The sequence below is a fragment of the Pteropus alecto genome, unplaced genomic scaffold, assembly GCF_000325575.1.
Source record: "Pteropus alecto unplaced genomic scaffold, ASM32557v1 scaffold63, whole genome shotgun sequence".
Classification (NCBI taxonomy): domain Eukaryota; kingdom Metazoa; phylum Chordata; class Mammalia; order Chiroptera; family Pteropodidae; genus Pteropus; species Pteropus alecto.
The window spans coordinates 3,839,630-3,860,859 of NW_006434897.1; the positions used below are offsets into that span (position 1 = coordinate 3,839,630).

A 21,230-nucleotide genomic window follows, 5' to 3' on the forward strand; every position below is an offset into this window, starting at 1 on the left:
AAATGAAATGTGAAAATTTAAAACTCTCCAAAATGGAGGGGGTTCTACAAATACAAGAATGACAATACTATTCTATTTGTCGGGGGTGGGGATAGACAGATGGGGATTGAATGTGTGTGCGTGTTTAGTATTATTAAATGTATAAAGATGTTCTTAAATAAATTAGGCATGGGAAAATATTTTTGTTGTAATGTAGCTACTTGGGCACTGGGAAAAAAATCTAACAGTTTTGTTTTTTTTTTAAACTATAATTGTTTTGCTTTGCTAATGTAGCACTTATTTTCCCATATGCAAAAATACTTAAGGTCTCAATGGTTACCCTTATCTCAGTATCACTGCAGAGAGATTAGCAATCTGCATCTAAAATCAAGTCATTTAGTTTAGAATAAATGGACAGACACATCTTTGCAGTTAAAAGACACAGTTCTCAGTGACCCAGTTTTCGGCATATTACTGTCACGGTTCAGTCTAGGTTTTCCAAATACTGTTTCTGTGCTTACTGAGCCAGAGACAGCATTCTTGATTGTGTCAGTTTATCCTTGAATACCTTTAGTATGTGAATCCATGCATTCTACTCACCATTTATCACTCTAACCTTTTAAGGCAGATGAAACACAAATATAGAAGTATATTTTAGCTCTTCTATAGGGTCATCAATACCCTGGACTATATTTTGGTTTTAATATATATTGAAGTTTTTAGAAAGAAAAATGCTTTAAATTGCATTTTTGAAAGAAAATTGTTCTAAAATAAAATTTTAATTCATTTAAAATTTTATATATAAACACACATGATACACATACATACATGCCCTAAAATGCATGCTTTTTATAAGACTTACATCTTTTTAAGAATAAGACCAACCCTGAAAATAGTATATACTCACATTTTTGTTGACTTAATGACCACATAAGTAAATGAAGAAACTACCCTTGAAATTAATCAAAATTACATTTAAAAATTAATTGCATACTGTTTGATATCGTAGAATGATTTTCTCTGTATTACTGCATTTATATTACCTTTGGTTTTCTTTACTACCAAGCTTTGATTTACACAGTTCCTTGTTCCCAGTGCTCTCCTTCTTCATCTTTGCTGCCTAAGCTAAACATATTACTGAAATATAAAATGTAACTTACTTTTTTACTGAAGAAGTTAGTGGCATTATACCTCCACCAAATGAATTTTCATATTTTAAGTTTATTCCTGAAGAAGCCTTGTTTGCTTGATTCCTATACAATTGCATTTTAATAGCATAACTTGAAGTTAATAAACTTGTTATAAATTTTAATTAGAGATTGCTTAACCTACTTTTAAAATGTTAAAGGCATACCTCATTTTATTACACTTCCCAGATGTTTGCATTTTTTTTACAAATTGAAGGTTTGTGGCAACCGTGTGTGGAGCAAGTCTTTTGGCACCACTTTCCAACTTCATGTCTCTGTGTCACATTTTGGTGATATTCACAACCTTTCAAACTTTTTCATTATTATTATATTTATTATATTGATCTATGATTAGTGATCACTATAGTGATTTAGTGATCACTATATCACTGTATCAGTGATCTTTGATGTTTTGAAACATAGACACAGACAACAGTATGGTGCGTACCAGAGGGAAAGGAGGGTGAAGCAGATTTAAAAAGGATAAAGGGGTCAAATATATGGTGATGGAAAGAGATTTGACTTTGTGAGTGGTGATCACACAATGCACTATACAGGTGATGTATTATTGAATCGTATGCTTGAAACCTACATAGTTTTATTAACCAATGTTACCCCAATAAATTTGATGAAATTAAAAAAATTGTTTTGAGGCCTCATGAACCACCCCCCATATAAGACAGCAAATTTAATTGATAAATGTTGTGTTTTAACTGTTCCATCGACCAGTCCTTCCTTTGTCTCTCTTCCTCTCTTTAGGCCTCTTTTTTCCGTGAGACATAACAATACTGAACAACAATAAATAACTCTACAATGGTCTCTGAGTGTTCAAGGAAACGAAGAGTCGCACATCTCTCACTTTAAGTCAAAAGCTAGAAATGATTAAAGCTTAGAAAGGCATGTCGATAGCCAGACATAGGCCAAAAGGTAGGCTTCTTGTGTCAAAAAGCAAAGTTATGAGTGCAAAGTAAAAGTTTTTGAAGAAAATTAAAAATGCTACTCCAGTGAACACTTGGATGATAAAAGTGAAACAGCTTTATGTTTTAGTGGTCTGGATAGAAGATCAAACCAGCTATAACATTCCTTTAAGCCAAAGCCTAATCCAGACGAAGGCCCTAATTCTCTTCTGTGATATGAAAGCTAAGAGAGGTGAAGCTGCGGAAGAAAAGTTTGAAGCTAGCAAAAGTCAGTTCATGAGACTTAAGGAAAGAAATCATCTCCATAACATAGATTCAAGGTACAGCAGCAAGTGCTGATGTAGAAACTGTAGCAAGTTACCAGAAGATCTAGAAAGATAATTAATGAAGGTAGCCACACTAAACAACATATTTTCAATGTAGACAAAATAGCCTTATATTGTAAGAAGATGACGTCTAGGACTTTTATAGGTAGAAAATAGAAAGAAAACAATGCATGGCTTTAGTGCTTCAAAGGACAGGCTGACTCTTGTTATGGGCTAATGCAGCAGTGACTTTAAGTTTAAGCCAGTGCTCATTTACCATTCTGAAAATCTAGGGCTCCTAAGAATTATGCTAACTCTACTCAATTTGTGCTCTATAAATGGAATAACAAAGCCTGAATGACAGTGCATCTGTTTGCAATATTGTTTACTGAATATTTTAAGCCCACAGTTGAGACCTACTGCTTGGAAAAAATAATGGCCATTGGGAACAAGTTCTTTAGGACCTGAGTTGTGAAAAGGAAAGTATGAAATAGTTTTAATGAGCATGCCTTGAGTATACTTCTATGACATTATTAAGTAGATGGCTTTCGTTGCACGCATTTTTAATATATATGTCTTACCCTGGTTTTTTCTTCATAGCTTATTATCCTATCTGTGAACATTCTCCTCCTTTTGTCCCCACTACCAATTCAGTGTTCAGAATTTTTTGTCCACTTTTCTTTAACTCAAGTGTTTACTATTAATGATAATTCTGGATGGGAGCCCTCAAAGAAGTACTTTGTAGGAACGAAATTTTAGTCTTTAAGGTCCAAAAGAGACATATCAAAGGCTTCTTAAGATTTATCAACTTCCTTTGTTGAGCTGGCTTGCTTCAGAGTGTAGCTGCTTCTCTGAGAATCATCACATTGTTAGAACTTATTAAAAGAAGATAAATGTCTCATGTGAACCATTTGAAAAGACTACAATTCAGATATTGGTAGTTATTGATCAATGTTTATTTAACAGTGTGGTCATTTCAAAGGAAATGTAATAAAAGAAAACATTGTATCTAGCATGTAATTATGGTACCAGATTAATGGACTTCTTTCAAGTTTGGTGTTTGCAAGTTAGAGAAAGAATTTTATGGTTATTAAGAAGTTAGGAAGTTCTATAGGCTCTGCTAGTTTCTTCTGAGTGAAAATGAATTTATTATACTATGGTCCAAGTATAATTCATAATTAAATTTAACCATTATATTACCAACTAGTAATATGGTTACATATTATATTATCAAATAGTAATATGATAATATGGTTATATGGAGAAATGTCTAAGTTATCCAAAGAAAGTTTTAAAAAATATTTTTATTTGAAGTTTTTTTTACTATATTAATCAGAAATATGTACCAAACATTTACAGTATCTTAAATATTGTGCTGTTTAATGTACACAAAAACAGTATAAAATAGATACTATGATAGTTCTCATTTTACCTATGGGAAAACAGGCACAGACACATTTTTTAATTTGTCTTATAAAGCTGAGATCATGGACAGGTTTTTGCTACGATAGGAACCTCATCATGTTATAGTTTTCTTTAAAAGAGTCAAACTTGGTGAATAAATTATATCTTTGGCTTTTGTTATCTAGTATAAACCTCGCTGAGCATTACAATTTTAAAATTTTATCCTAATTCTTTTTTTTTTTTTTACTAATTTTTGTGTTCTTTTTAATACTATTTTATCCTAATTCTTAACAGCTGTTGTCTAATCTTAATTGCTGAATCATAGCATAGTCATTAATTTTGTAAAATTCTTGATTATTATCTGTTCATTATATTTCTTTTGGCTATTGGCTCTTCTTTTGAGACTCCAATTTCATATATATTCGACAATTTGCATTGTCTCAGCTTTTGAATGCTCTGTTCAGCTTTTAATCTTTTTTTTTCTTTTTCTGTTGTAGTTTAGAGAACTTTTTTTTTTTAAACTAGCTTCATGTTATGTTCACTCTTCAGCTGTATCTATTCTGTTGATGAACCCATTGCTGGAATTTTTAGTCTTTGATATCATGATTTTTATATTAGTTATTGTCTGAATACTACACTTTTAATAAAGGTACAATGTGACACAATCTGTGACCTAATTCATGTCAAAATTCTGCTTACATTCTTACAATTCTGTTTAGGATTGCAAGAGAACACAGGTCCCAACCACCAGCGAGAAAGGCTGAATAATTTACAAAATCGTAATTTTGTTTAACCCATCAAAGAGCTGAGGTCATAAGAATGAGTACAAATAAAACAGCATCCCTAACATGTCTATTTGAAATAGCTTGGAGAAGCCTCACAAGGAAATCAGCACTCACTCAAAGCTATTTCCCTTGTTTCCATGGGGTGCCTTTGAGAAAGATTGGAGGTAAACAGAACACTGGGGAGAACCCATTCAGTGGTCCTGGCATGACTGAGATAATGACTGCTACTGAGGAACAGTTGTGAAATTCCATCTACTTCTCTAAACTCTTTCAAGAAGCAAACTCCTAAGGTCACTGGGAGGTGGGAAACAAACTCACCCCTAGGAGCAAGGCAAAACCCCATTGTTTCTAAGGTCAAAATATATGCAAAGCCCATGTGCTTCTGGGGGAAAAGATAGGAAACCCTCTTTCCCCTTGGGACTCACTCAGAGACCCATTAATGCTGGGGAAGGATAGAAGAAAATTTCCTCTGCCCCAGAATGAGTAGTGAGAAATCAGTTTGGGCTCAGAAGTCTGTACTGTGAGCAAGCACAGGTCTGATAATCCTGGGGAAAAAGCCACAGATTACCTTTCACTCAAGAGTAATTACAGATACAAGCAAAGTTTAACTTTATGGGGAGGAGAAATAGCAATGCTAAGAAAACTCCAGTCAAGAAGACTCAGGAACGCAGAGATCATCTTAAGACAGACCAAACTAGGACAACAGAGAACCCACCTACTTTACACCACAAGCCTACCTATATTACCTTTTCATAATGTTGTTGTGATGTTATATTAGCCATTGGGTATAAAGCACAATGCCTTCAGTGGGTGAGGCCTCAAGAAATATTGCTACCAATAAAAATATTACAAATGGGAAAATTAATATGAAGTAAATATGGTTACTATGGCTACTACTGTTACTACAAACAGTAGTAATAAAAAATGGAGATTTAGGAGGTTTAGATTGTACTGTGGAGTCAATAACTGTATAACTTAAAAAAAGATACTTTATTTTAACTTTAAAACTCAACAGAAATAATTTATTTATTTTTCATGTGTGTCTGCCAAAATATATATTTTATTTAGTTCTCTGAAATTTCTCTAATTTGCATCCTTCTTACAAAAGATCTTTTGGGTATAGAAGGAATATGGGAAAAATAATATTAGCAAAAATCAATTTAAAAAAAGTCTGATCCAGTAATTTAAACAGGATCTTGTTGAAGTCAGTGTCTTTGAGAGACTAATTCAATATTAAGTTTTCCCCATTTTTCCTTTGCTCCTCTCACAGTTGGCATTAGCAATATGAGGAAAAGGCTTAAATGACTTTGAGCATTCAGGAGAAAGGAGACCTTTCACCTTATTTCCCAGGCTATTCTTTGGGTGCTTACAAATAAACAAACAAACAAAAATATCTTGACTTTAGTAAGGAGAAACTCAAAAGGATTATTGCAATAAAGGTTGGATGACTTTTGTGACTGTTGCAGTATTGAAAATCTACCAGGGGATCTGCAAATGAACAAAAGGCAGCAGAACAGGGCTTTCCTTTTGCAGGGGAGAATAAACAAAGCTAGAAATAACCAGGTGTGGGGAATCGGGATGAGCGATGGTGTGGTAGGACAGTTGATCTGGGAATATTTTTCCATGAGGTCAGCCAATTCTCGAGAGAGGCGGCAAAGGAGTTTTTTGGCATTGCAATCATCAAAAGTGGGTGAAGTTTCAGGGGCCTGGGGAAGGAGAGAAGCTTGACTACATTTTGTTCAAGTTATTGGGCATTTTGTCCAAATTGCTCACTGAGGAAAAGCAGTTCAGCTAATCATTTAGGAGACAAAGAATGAAAATTTGGAGAGTCTTTGTCTGGCCTTATGATAGGTAAAACAGGGGTTACCTGCGAATCATCTAAGTCATATAGGGAAGGGTGGTTTTTGCAGGCAGCCGTTTCTGAGAGCACAGAAGGGCTGAGGAATTGCATGACTGTTGCTGTTTTTTAGGAGCATAGGACTGTTAAAATTCAACATGTCACTACCAAGTGGAACTTTGCTGGCAAGCGCTGCCAATTTCCGCTAAACCTGCAGTCTCCTTTTTCTGAGCTCAGTCAGGGAGAGACTGAGGTTAGATGGCTCAGTTTCCTGTTGCCAATGAGAGTTGGTGCTTAAGACTGCTGTGCGTCTATGCCAAAGGCTTACTTTGGCTCTTGTTCTAGATTGCCCTTTCCTCAGCAACAATGCTTCAGCCACAGAGAATTACAACTCGGGTCTGCCAATTCTCAACTCAGTATTACACACTAGGAAGGAACTGAAGGGTGCAAGCCAGGAGAGCTGGCTGCCTGACCATACTTATTTACTCTCTTAATTCCTTGTAAACAGAAGTTTTGGTGGTGAATCACTCTGTACTGTGACTTTTCCCAAAATCTGAATTTTAGAGTCGTGAACAGCCTCTTTTTTCCATTCTGTTTTCCCCCCAGTTTTATTGAGATATAATAGACACACAACAATGTATTATTAGCTTAAGGTGTACAACAAAATGCTTTTATACATGTATATATTGTGAAATGATTTACCACAAAAAATTAACATCATAATTTTTTAAAACATATTTTTCCTTACACATTATTTAATACATCAAAATATATCAAAACCATATCATTAAATCCATCCAAAGCACATTCAGATACTCATTAGTTAGTCAAAGTCACAATTTTTTGAAAGTCTTTCTTAAAATTGTTAGTGCATTTTGGTTGGTACAGGTGAATATTTTTGTGTAACAGCAACACCAACAAATAAAATCATATCATCGAGAGAGTGGAATTTTAAAAAATTAAACACTGATGAGGTAATGCATTTAATTTGCTCATCATGAAAGTAAATTATTTCTCTTGAAGTAAAAGATAGCTATTTTTCTGTTAAATTTAGTAAATTTTCAAAATGAAAAAGCCACAGTGATTTAGGAGCTAGTTGTTTGTATGAAGAATTATTCCAAACAATACAATTGAAAGAATATTTAATTAGAATTATCCACCAGGGTTACTATTTTTTAAGTAATTTATTTGTGGTTTTGCTCAGGAAAATTTTCAAGTTGGATATAAGAATTCTGATGTTCATGGTTTTATAATAACAGATATGTCAGAGTTTTTGACTCTCTTCTCTTTCCAGTTTAAATTGATAACAAAAAAATGGAAATTTATTCTGCCTATTTGTAGCCTTCATCGTATTCAAAGTTAAAAGATACATTTGAATAGTATGAGTTGGAGAGGATAGCAGGTGATCAGGATTAATTAGGAATGCATATGTGGAAATAGAGTTAGAAGTACAAATTATACGCATCTTCATTGGTGGTTTGTGAAAAATGAAATGCCAGCTTTCTAATTTGCATATAATTTCTATTCATTTTATGAGCCATTGTAAGGCATTCTGATCCATTCAGTTTAGTGTATTTATCTTAAGAGTTCATTAAGCTGACTAACAAATAGACACATGTTTTTTTTGAGGTGGACAGCATACTGAAGCTAGTAGATTTCTAAGATGCTTTAGACCCTGGCTAGTTATTTTATTGGTGTGCTAAGCTCATATCCATCATTGACCATAAGTGCATATAAGGAGCAATAAACCATGCTATTGAAACATAAAATCCAACATTTTACCTAAAAGTAAAAACAATAATCTATTAGAATGGAATAAGAAAAATATCTGGAGTAGGAGTTTAGCAGCTATTATTGTCTTTTTATATTTTATGTTCTTGTTTACTTACCTTTTTTCCTAATATACAGTAAGCAACATATAGGCAGATTCTAGGTCTTGTATATGACCTAAAGTTGCATTTAAGGTACCTGGCTTTTTTTTCCTGTCTGATTTATTAGCTCAATAAATATTTATTGAATTATTATATCTAAAAAATAATTGATAGCAACTAAAACATTTATTTATGAACTTCTTGAGACTTTTGTGAATGAAAGGTACACTACATGCATATATGTGCATCTTGCATTAGTGACATTTGGCTAAAGAGGTCTTTTATAACTCATACTTCCATTTCCATTGCTTCTAAGAGTTCTAGTTCTGTGTTTCCCGCTGTATATTGATGCTTTTATGTTCTGCTATAACTATACACTCCCCAGGTTTAACACGAGCTGTCTCGTGTCCTTTTTTTTTTATTGCTATCACCTTAGCTCAGTTGTTTATCACATAAAAATCGGTTTACAGCAACAAACTAAGAACTGATCTCTCTGCCAAAAGCAGAGTGCTTTTCTTCATTCTCTTTTCTTGCCATTTGACAATTAATGATGCAGTGACTAGTGACATTTCTTATTATATTGAATTATTATTTTTTTATTGTCATGTTTTACATATTTGTTGGAGAAAATTTCTTAAAGACAGGTGGAATTTGTTAAATAAACTTTGATTATTTTATTTCCTTCCCATCTATGAATCCATTTCCTTTCCCTTTGTATTTTCTCTAACATTCAGGTAATTTTTAGAGAACATAGTCTCAGCTATGTTTCCATGTTTAATGTTTACTGACATAAGTAGTCTAATTCTTTGAAAGTTTGATTAGAAAATAAGATCTGGTCTCTTTTGTTGGGTCTCTCTATGTGTATGTATTTATGCACATGATGTCGAGATAAAGCAATTCATTTCCAACATTCTGTACTTTCATTTTGACAAAATTAGATGACTATTAATTCTATGATTTCATAATAGGATGTTAAAGACAGTGTCATTTCTAATCCTTTCTTGTGTCATTTTATAGAGCACTGTTTGGTATTATGCATTAATAGCTAGATCAAAGTAATTTTAAATTACTTTAGTGATATTATTCAAATAAGACATTGCATATTTTCATACATTTTGCACAGAATACGAAGGTGAATAAAGAGATTTTCTATAAGGATTAGCTTTCCTTTAGGTCAACATATTCCCAGAATCTGAATCTTTAAGATATTCATAAGCTTGCTTTTTAAAAATAAATATATATTTAAATTATACCTATTCTAAAAGACATGTGTATTCACTAGGGCCAGGTGGATTTTATGAGGAATATCCTTGCTAAAACAAATCTAAACAAAGTCTTTGAATATAGAAAGAGACTTTATTAAACTTGTTGATTTCCAATAAGTATATTCTGGAAAGACTAATGAACAATTAGAACAATGAACAGGAGCAATTCTCTTCTTTGGCTATTAATTTGGTGTAATTGTTAAAGTTAGAAGGTTTCTCATGGTAAAGTGTCTAGAATTTAAGCCTCCTTAGTGGTGTGTAATTAGTAACAAATGGGGCCTAATATTTTGGGTAAAATAATGTTTATTAGATGTGTAAATATTTAGCAGGATTTATGTATAACTGGGTAGACAATAGCATAGATAGATATTGGCATATATCACTGAGAGTTTAAGGAAAACATTAGGATTAGATTCTGTACTTCTGTGTACTAGTCTCTGTGCTATACTCTTTATGGGATTCAAAATTCTCTAAAACCAATCAAACCTGCTATTGAGAAAATTTCTCTTAGTTACTTTGTATATCTCACCAAGGTTTTTTTTCCATATCAAACTCTCTTTTGTTCATGTGAATGTATATTTGTGTCTGTGGAATTTATTTTTTGTTTTCTTTTGGTAGAAAAGGTTTTTAAAAATTTTTATTTAAAACATATTTTTCTTACTTTAATCTCTGGATAGTTTGACTAGTTCTCTCTAAGGAAAAAAAATTAGTTGTTATGCACTTGTTATGTGTATATTAGAAGAGTTTCATTTATAGATAAGTAAATAATCGGATGACTAGAATTAACTCACAGAATATAGAGATAGAGAAACTTAATTGTGTTATTTATTTTACATGTTACATAAGAAAAATAATACTGTTTTGATGATAATAATAACAAAAAACTAGAGCAGGTACTATACGTTATGCATAGTGTTATCTCATTTTATATTCACAAAGCTCTAAAAGAGAGTTCCCTCAAGGTTATCAAGATACAGAGATATCAAGTGTCAGAATCAGGTCTGAGTTTGCTGATATAACTGCTGGTGCTCATAAACACTGGACAGTCATGATCTTGTTATATATGAATTACAACATGTATATTTTATCACTTTTTTATTTTTATACATTTTATTTTTGCTTATTATATCAGTAATATTTCTAATTTTATGAGAAAATGACTATGCACAAAATAGGCACTTAATATGTATTTAAAATGTTAATAATATTATCATTTAAAAATTAATTGAATCTTCAGTGATGTTGCTTGATTTGGATAAATATAATGCGATAATTTCATAATAAATTTTATATGCTCGACTTGGGATGAAGCACAAATAAAGTTGCATAATCGAAAAAATAAGTAACAAATATCAAACTGTTTTCATATATACAGAAAATGTGGTGTATTTTAAAATTATTTTTGTGGTAGTAGAGCACTGAAAGCATTCATGTGGAATCTATTTCATTTTAGAATATATTTCTAACCAAGCAAACCCAGAATTCTTCCCATGAGAGAGTGTCTGGATCAAAGAGACTTCTTACTTCAGTTTCTTAAACCACAAAAATATTTGGAACACATTTTAATCTTCCCATGTCCATATAATCTCCCTAGTAGGTTTACTCTAACACTGACCATGTGATTATTGGCCATTGAGAAAAATATCCTTTCTAAGATATGTAGTAAGTTGCTACATGAGAATGTTCAAAATGCATAAAAGCAGCATATTTTTCAATTATACAATGAAAGGAATAAGGTAGACCTTTGTTGTATAAATATATAAAAAAATTTTATATGGCAGAGGAATTGTAGTTAGAGAGGATGATAATGTCACATAGCTATTGAGACAGAAGAATTGACATGGCTATCTTTTCAATACATAAAAGTAGTGTTGGAAATATACAAAATTAAGTGAGCTGACTGAAACGTAGGCAAGATTGAATGAGATCAGAATACGTACAGACACCATGACATCTGAATGGAGGATTTCACCAGGTTCACCTATCATTTAAAGTGTTTATTGATTGCTTAGTATTTATAAAATATAATGTAATATAAAATAACAAGTTATAAAATATACTAACTCATGTAGGTTGAGATAACTCTAAGTTGAAATTCAGACTAATTATGTGGAATCGTTATTATCCGACCTGACTACCTCTTGATGGGTGGGTAAGTTTGGAGGAGGAAGAAACTTCAAAAGAAGATAGTCTTATGATTTTCTGGTAAGATCTGAAAGAATTTTACATAGTAGTCAGGTCCATGACACATACAACACTTAGACATGCTAACTTTGATATGACTATGAATCATCATTGTGGCTAAATGAATTAGAGAGCTTTAATAAATGTGTATGAAATAAAACTCAATTTTATTTAAAACTCTTTAAATTTAATTTTATTTAGAACTGTATGTTCCTTCAACAAACATTTCTGTGCACTGAATATATAATTTATTTCAGATAAATTGTAATAAACACCATATCCTTCAATTGATATTAAATATTTTGAAAATAAATCTTTACAAAATACACATTGAACAAAAATGTGCATTGCATATTTTTTATTCTCCTTTAAAACTGGTACTGATTCTAATTTCAAAAGGACTGACATACTTTTGAATTTATGCACATTTTCCTTTATCTTCATTTATTCTTTTTTTATGATGTCTGTAGTCACTGATTCTGGTACATCATTGACCCTCCTTCGAGTTATACCCTACCTTTGAAGAATTCAGTCTGCTGAGATTTGGAAAAAAAAATAGTCCAACTTCTTATATATTAATAAACAGTTATGAAGTTCTGAGTGAAGATTTAGGCTTTACGTTGAATAGACTTCATACATCAGACTTGGAGTAAAAGTTCAGCAGTCATCACTAAAACTGTAAAGGAAATCCAAGCACTTGATTGAAAAAGGAAAAGTTTAATTTAGGTCATTTCTGGTATTCTTTCCAGAGACAATGAATAGAACCCCTTTTTTTCTTGGTCTTTTAGATTCCTACCTTGTCTATTTCTGTCAAATAAAATTTTTGGAGTTAAATTTTAGAATTCTTATCTCATAGAGTATATGACTAAAATGATGATAATATAATTTGGCAATTATGTTAGGACAGTAAGTAGGAATTGAGACTTTCCTTGGCTAACTGGGATAGACATATAGTAACCCACCTAAAAGTGACATGCATGTTAAAAAAGCCTTCTGCGTACATGTATATGAGAAAATAAAAAAAAATATATAACTTGTAAAAGCGAATAAGCTAATTAAATTTATTTTCAGCATCTAACTCATTTGTCTTGTTTCCTAAAAGTGGCTCGAAAGGAATAAAATAGTTAATATTACATTTTCCTTTTGGTCTTCTACCTTATATTCATATAAGGAAATCATAAATCCTTTTTTAGACCTTACTTCAGAGCTTAATTTGTCTTCTTTTACGCATTGAAGCAATAGTTTGAAGTGAAAACAACTGGGTAGTATAAATTGTTTTAGGGAAAATAAGTAATTTCTTTAAGTCTTTGTTGTCAACCTTAATGTTTCATGATAATTCCAAAGTTTCTTTGAACTCTTAAAAAAAGGCTTTGTGATTTTTCCTTGGGAATGCCACTTAGTAGGTGCCGAAACATTCTTAGCAGGCAGTAGCTAATTTTCATTTTAATGAAGCTAATCTTTTCAGAGTAGGAGAACATAAGCTTTTAGCATCTGTGTGTATCCTCCTTAGTTTAACCAGGTTGGAGAAATCTAAAAGAAGGTCTATGAAACAAAAAACTAGATGTTGTTCAACACCAACCTTAACTACCTGAAAGCACTAGTATTTTAAACATAAAATATAAATAGAGAGGATGTAAATGTTAATGTATTAGCCTACAATTTTCTTTAAACTATATCTTCATAATTTAGATCCAGTGATCTTCTAGAGCATTATTTAGGATGGCTTTTTGAATTAAGATTTTATTGCAGGACATCTGAAAATCTAGCTGAGATTTTTCTTAGAGCATAAATACTTAAAGCATGTTTCAAGAATCAGAAGTTACACATATGTAGTACTTTTTAACCTTTCCCTCTTATAGGCCATCACTGATTACTTCCCTGCACAATCCTTGTTTCCACCTTTTGTTTTGATGATATACATTTAAACCTCCCCATTAGCTTCTATTTCACTGCCTGCAAAAGTTAAGTATTTTTCACTTTATGGTGGTGTCTAAATTTTAACTCACTAAAAAAAGGTTTTTGATGAAAAAGGATTATGACATATTTTCATTATTTCAGGAAATAGAAAATTCTCATTGCTTTTTAAAAAGTCACTTCTTAAATCTTATGCCACCTAATAATAAATACAACTACAAAACTGAACATTTACTACAGACTTAAATTAAAAAAAGAATTTAGGATAGCATAAGCTCAGTAAGACTAAAAAATGGAGTAAAAGATGGTAAGTGTCTTATGGCTCAAAATAAAATGAGATACATAGAAGATGAAGGAAGGCAATAAGAAGAGGGAGTGGGGAGATAGAGATTATAGGTAAGAATAAAATATAGGAAGGAATCCTACATTTGCACATTTTAGTTATTTTTGCTTTAAATAGCCTTATAAGGTAATAGGAGATAATATAATTTGAAAATAAAGAACTATTATTATTAAATGGGTCCAAAGTCAGTTCACAATTGATTGCAAAATAGAGTGAGTTTTAGTAACTTATTTAGACATAATGAACTTCGGGCATTAAGGGCATATATATGGATCAATTATGCATAAATAACAAAGATAACAAAACATTATACCAAACAGAAATTTGCTAAATAGTTGAAAATAATAAGATGGTTAATATTACAAGATTATTTGCTTTTTACAATAATTTCCCGAAGAATCTTTTTTAAAAAAGGAATTGCTCTAATAGATTTAATTGGTTTAAAAATTATTAATTATATAATAAGTGGACTAAGGATAAATAAATAAAACAAGACAATCAAAAGCTTTTTAAATTATGAATCTATCGGCACAAAGGTAAAACATCTTTGAAAGTATTATACAAATTGATAGGGAAGTATAATTCCATTGACACGCAACAATCAATTCTGTAAATGTACACATTCAGGTCTTTGAGTTTTCAGGCATTTTACTAGGATTTGCTTTCCTTTGTTTCTTTTATTAACGACCTTTATCCAGGAACATAGTTATACTTTTCTAGCTCAATGTTCTTCAAGTCAACATTGTTTTCTACATCTCTTATTTTTTCCTTCATAATTTCTATTTTTGTGCTTTGTTCTGTATTTTACACTATTTATTCCATAAATAATAATAGTGCAAAAATTATGATGTCAATAGTAATATTTCTTTTCTCACTAATAGCTGAATTTAAAAACAAACAAACAAATGATATTTATATACATTGGAGATTAAATAAAAAGTCTGTTATGTCTGTTTAATCTCTTTGAATTCTCTTTTTATTCAGACTGTTACTTGACTTCTCTAGCAACTCTATTTCATTTGGAGCTAATCTCGTTTGTATGTTTTATTTATTATTCCTCTCTTTGACTGCTATTACTGTGCCTGCCTACACTCTAGTCAGGTTGTTGGGATGCTTTAAGCAGCTAAATACTGAAATTAGTGGAAATTGTCTCTAGCTCTGAAGGGGTATCAGTTCAATCTCTGTCTTCTCCCGGGACGAGGAGGAATCCGGTCTGCTCCCTGATTTTCTCAGCTACAAAAATAGGCAATCCCTGTCTCTGGATTATGGAAAACAATGATGAACACCTGATTTGGCAGCAACTCTGGGGCCATTGAATCCATCAGATCTTTTGTGTGAATGTTTCTTAAACGACTTCTGTAATTCATTAGGGCCTCCCAATATTACTCACACCCTCCTAAAAGAGCTCTCTTTTTTATGATTCATTCATATTCTGTTTTAATTCCCTAGTCTTCCTGCTCTGGTTCCCATTCTTTCATAATGGTGAAGAGTTGCATATTGTTTTTCTGAATGCCAATAGAAATGTAGGGCTATATCAGATGTTCTAGCCCTGTCTACCAGTCCCAGACGATGCTTCCCTCGGGAGGAATGCTGGTTAATTGAATTAGATTAGGGAAAGGAAGGACAGCATGAATGCATTCAGGAATTCTCAATGATTTAATTTCAGAAGTATGTTTTAATTGACAGTAATTAGGCAATAATTTACTTTTCCTATACTAGAAGTAGGTAATACAAGTCTAGGATAGCCAACTATTGTAAGGCAAGAAATGAAGTGATTACTAGCATCTGGAATAGACTTTGGCACAGGAGACACAAGCACAGAGCTGAGCATGTGACTATACAGGGAGTTCAGCTTCAGTCTTCTCCAAAAGAAATGATTACAAGGTACAAAGACAGTGTCACACCAGTACCATTTCACCATGCCTTCTCTGTTACCAGAATTCTGTAAGCTTCTTTAGTACCCTCTGAGGTATGTGTCATTTCAAGCTTCAGTGAACAAAATATGCCAACAGCCTCTACTCTTACCCCGTGTGGTCTTCGGATTGCCCAGTTTGGCAGCGAGGCTAGGGTCCAATAGCTAGTCACAATGGAACTGTTGTGGGTCCACATTGTCATCTGTGCTTAATTTTTTCTCTTGCTATAGTTTTAAAATTTTACCCTAAGCAATAAAGGATGACTTATGTATGTTTGAGATTGTGATTAATATGACAGTGAAGACAAATAAAATAATCAGAAGATATATGCAGCAGCCTGATAATTTTGTTTCTAGATGTAGACATAGAATCTTTTCATAGTTTAAATTTTTGAACTTATTTTCATTCTTGATTATGGTATAGTTTTGGTTTTTCTCTTCTATATGAGTTTTAAGAAAAATAGCTTACTAATATTTATGTACCTCTTTTTGGTAATTTCTTTGGAAATTTTCTGTTGGATAAATTATAAATTAAATAATCAATGTTTCTTTCTAAAGAGCTGATTTAGTTAAGAACCAAGTGATCATACTGTTACCATAAAGTGAGAAGCATTTAAAATATCTAAGAATGAATTTCTATTACAGTAAGAAAGTTTTCATTTCTACCTTATAAATTCAATTAATGTTAGAATCACCTTGTCTACTTACATTAGTTGAGAAATTACATGTAACCTGAAAGCTTTATTAGAAATGATCACCCATTAAAACTAATATCAAACATTCCACAATTATTAAAGTTTAAAAAGCAAACATTCTTGAAGATTTTTCTGCAGATGCTTTCTACCCTAGGTAAAGATGTTGCCACACTAAAATCAAATGGATAAATATAAAAAGAGGAGTTAGCACAAAGGTTTATTTTGATGCTTCTAGATAATTTTATTAAATATAACACAAACATGCACCTACTTAATACATTGGAAAGGAATGTTTTAAGGGCCTAGGGAATATAGGGAACTGTGTCTAATAGACAAAGAATTTCCATTTTGCAAGATGAAAAAAATTCGAGATATTGGACAACAATATGAATATACTCAATGCTACTGAACTGTACACTTTAATATGGTTAAGATGGTAAATTTTACGCCGTGTGCTTTACCACAATGTTTTTCTTTTTTTAAAAGCAGCATTAAAAAAAAAAAAAAAAGAGAGAGAGACAGAGAAGTAAGAAAACTTGTTGGAACATCAAAGGAATAGTTATGTAACTAATTTTAAAGGTGAATTGATTTTTTTTGTTTTGTTTTGCAGTTTTATAACTTTATTTGACAATCAAATCAGCATTTAGTTGTCCTCCACATTAACTGTAGATTTTTGAAAGTGGTGAGAGGCACATAGGTAACCAACATATAAAACTTGTTTGATGTTTCTTCATCTTCATTATATTTTCTGGACAACCACACTGGATACAATATGGGATATTCCTTATTTCTTTGATCCAGACAGCTAGGTTGAGCCTGGTGTCAAAGCGCAGATCTGGAGTACTCATCTCCCTCCTCATGGCAAATTTCTGGATCTCTTTGTGTGCCTGAGGGGCATACTTCTTGAAACCCACTCCATGGATGCACTTGTGAATGTTGATGGTGTATTCTCTTGTCACTACCTCATTGATGGCAGAACGGCTTGTCTGCTTGCCCTTTGTGGGAGCCATTCTGCCGGACCCAAGTTGGATAGGAAGAGCTTGAGGTGTTGTCAAGGTTGAATAAATTTTTGATAGAAAGATGTGTGTTATCCACCTGTTCTCTTAGAAATCTATTAAGCAGAAATGATACTATTATTTTACAGATAATAGCAGTGATCTAATGCCTCATCATTTTCAAAAGCAAAGGCAAAGTACTGAGTCATTATTTACAGGTGGTTTTAAAATGAGTCCCTTGAAATGTGGATACCTTGATCATAGTCTTACTTAAATACTTTTCTCCTCTAGAAACCCAGAAGTCCTTACCTTAATTATGTACATGCTATCTAGCAGTTGTGAAAATAAAATGGTAATACCTCCTAGTCTTATAGTTAATAAGTATTAAATTCTAAAAATCATTTACATTTATATTTCAGAGTTGTAATTTTAAGTAAGGTAGAATATATTTCTGCTTTTTTAATCTCTGCAAAGTAAGTTTACTAAGGTCATTTTAGAAATAAGTGATCAAACAATCAAGATTATAACATCTTAGCATTGGAAACTTAATTGTACATCAAATTAATCTATTACATCTCAAATAGAGACACAACCAAATTTTCTAAATTGGGTTGGGATTTATGCTCCCATCCAAATCTCTTTATGTCATTACCAGTTTTTATGAGACTTCTTTAAAAGAATTCTTAATGTTCTTTGAAGTAGAGGATAACATATCACTAGCTTATTTCCTAGATCATTATACCTGTATTTCTCAATCCAGTTCACTTTTTAGTGGTCTACTTAAATGCCAACCCTCCAGGAAACTGACGCCCAATCTCAGAGCAGCATGATATCTTTTCCTTTGAACATAGGAAAAGCATTATAGGTTTTTACACATGACACTTATAGCTATGACTTCATGCTGACTTATTTTTCCTACATTATAACAATAGGAAGTTCTAAGTATTTAATAAAATGCCTGAGGATTTCTAACAGGTATACTACATAACAATCATGAATATTTATTGAGCTTAATGAGGTAGAACATATTGAGCTATGAACTGTAGGAGTTCAAGAAGTGTGAATCGTTTTCCCTGATCTCTAGGCAATAACAGTCTAGTTGAAGAGATTAGAAATAAAAGCATGTAGTTATCAATAAAAGATTTATATATCAGTTCAGGACGAGGAATGTGCCGTACATGGTAATTGTTGACTATATTAAGCAGACCATAATTGCAAAATGACATCATAAGAAGAAAAAATCATATCAGAATGCTGTGTTGATAAAGGATTTTTATAGAAATTGCAATAATATTTGTGACGAATGGTTAAAATTTGGATACCAGAATAGAGGAGAAAAGGACTTTCTTTGCATATGAAAAAATGTAGCAAAATCATAGAGATGTACACTTGAGTGACTGAAATATTTATTCTATGAGATGAGATTCTAAGAAAAAACATAGTAGAATAGAAGAAAAAACGAAATTCCTAGGAGCCTCTGTGTGATGGAGAGGATTCCATGTCAGGACTGTGTGCTTCTCATTAAGCTTGAAAATAATATTCAGAGCAGTGGTGGTGAGCAAACAGCACGTAGAAGAAGAAGGAAGCGGTAGACTCTCTTCAGGAATATGTCGAGGTTGGCCGCAGAAGATAATGGTCCACTCGTATCTGGCTTTCCTAATCCAATTAACAATTGTCCCATGTTAGAAGTTAGTAGGAAGTATTTTTCTTTATGTTTTTGTAGCAGTTGTTGAGATGATTATTGTCTCTAGTAAGCTTCAGCCTTTCAAACTTGAAAAGCATTACTCTTCCTGATATGGTTAGTGGTAGATTATGAATATTTGGCAGGTAGTTTGAGAAAATATTAAGAGCAAACAGATAGGTTCTTGAAATAATTATGCTGGCTAGCATCAAAGGGTTTATTAGGGTTTCACCTTTCCTTCCTTCCTTCTTTCTTTCCTTCCTTCCTTGGATGGAAATTATATTAAAATCAAAGTAGAAACAATTAATAATTTCATTTTATAGCATAAATGTAGGTGCATATACAAGAGCCAATTATATTCAGGATTCTTTTTTTCAAGAAAGATATTTATCTTAGAGAATAAGGACAATGAAATTTCACTTATTTTATATCAGAATATTGATTATACCAGTAAAACTAATAATAAAAATTATTATTATTTATAAAAAAGAGAGAGTAGAGGAGTACCTGGTAGTCATTCACTAAATATTTGCTGAAAATATATCCTAGTGCAATGTAAATATCTTTCATCCTCAGCAGAATTTTATGTCTATACATATTTCTAAATGTGTATTATTCATAGACAAAGAATGTCAGTAAGTTCAATGTTACACATATTAAAGATACCTCAAACAATATTAAATGGAAATAGATATAGAATAGAATTATTATTTTTCTGTATTTAAATATTGACTGGGGAAGGAGAAAGTATATACTAAATTTATAAACTGCTTTAAAATTAAGGAGACATTTTGATTTCTAGCTTGGAATAATTTGGGAAATTTAGTGTAGTATTAACTGAATTTACAAGTATGTGTGACCAAGATTTAAAGAATATAAAGACATATGACATGCAATGTAAAGAAAAAAAGAGGAGTCGATTTTAGATGCCAGAAAGCATCAAGGTGGTGGAATTCTAAAGGATTCTGTGCTAAAGTAGTTTAACTGTTTTCTAGGAAATTGAAGGTTATAGAACATGAAATATCTGGACTTGTAAGTAACTTTATGGTATAAAACCACATGGCCATTAAAGAGTGTCATGGATGTTCAAAGTAGCTTGTATTAAGTAAAATTTTAATTAAAGAAATATGATTGAGGGATTTTTTTTTAAGTAAATATATCACATTTCACTTGCATGAGTAAAATAATCAGAAAACAACAGTATTGTAAATTAATTAGATTGAGAAAAAATTGTCATGACTGTGGTAAACACTGATTCTTGCTGAATGTTTTGTTTAGTGAGCTTCAAAATTGTGTTCTTTGTTTAGATTAAGAAAAATCACAATCCCTGACCAGTATGCAGTACTACATTTCTGTTTTCTTTTGCTTTGCTGAAGAGAGTTATTGAGAATTGGAGAGCGTAGAGCCTTTAAGCTACTCTTAAGTAATATAAGACTTCTGAGATGATGTGTATATATGAAGTATATCTTCAAATTTCTATTCATGATATAACAAACAAAACAAGGAGGAGAAATCAGAATATTGATTTCTGAAAGAGTAGCCTACTTCATTATCTATATTTCCTCACTGTCAATTCACTTGTTAATCTATCATGATCTGCCTTCTTCCTCTCCCCAGTATTTTGATGAATATACTCTCTCAAAATCATGTCTGGTCAGCACTTTGGATATCTTTGTATGCATTATTTCACTTGAGCCTTTTTTAAAACATGCCATTTTTTTTATTTCCTGCACAGATCTTTCTCTTTCTCTGGAATTACAGAGCATAGGCCTACCTCCTTCTCAGACACCTGGATGTTTTATCAACCTGTATAAAGCATCTCAAACTCAAGACATCTATATTCTAAAGTTACGTTATTTTCTACTACTTTCTCCACTGCTACAAATGTGCTTTCCTACCTATAAAGCATTATTATTATTATTATTATTATTATTATTATTATTATTATTGGAAGGG

At 31.9% G+C, this 21,230-nt stretch overlaps 1 protein-coding gene and 1 pseudogene across 2 annotated transcripts in view; one reads left to right on the forward strand and one right to left on the reverse strand.

The window, feature by feature from the left end:
- Positions 1–17,608, reverse strand: part of LOC102878981 — a 152,247-nt pseudogene extending 134,639 nt beyond the window's left edge.
- GRID2 (glutamate ionotropic receptor delta type subunit 2) overlaps positions 1–21,230 on the forward strand; it is a 1,244,993-nt gene that overhangs the window by 145,165 nt on the left and 1,078,598 nt on the right. The window lies entirely within an intron of this gene.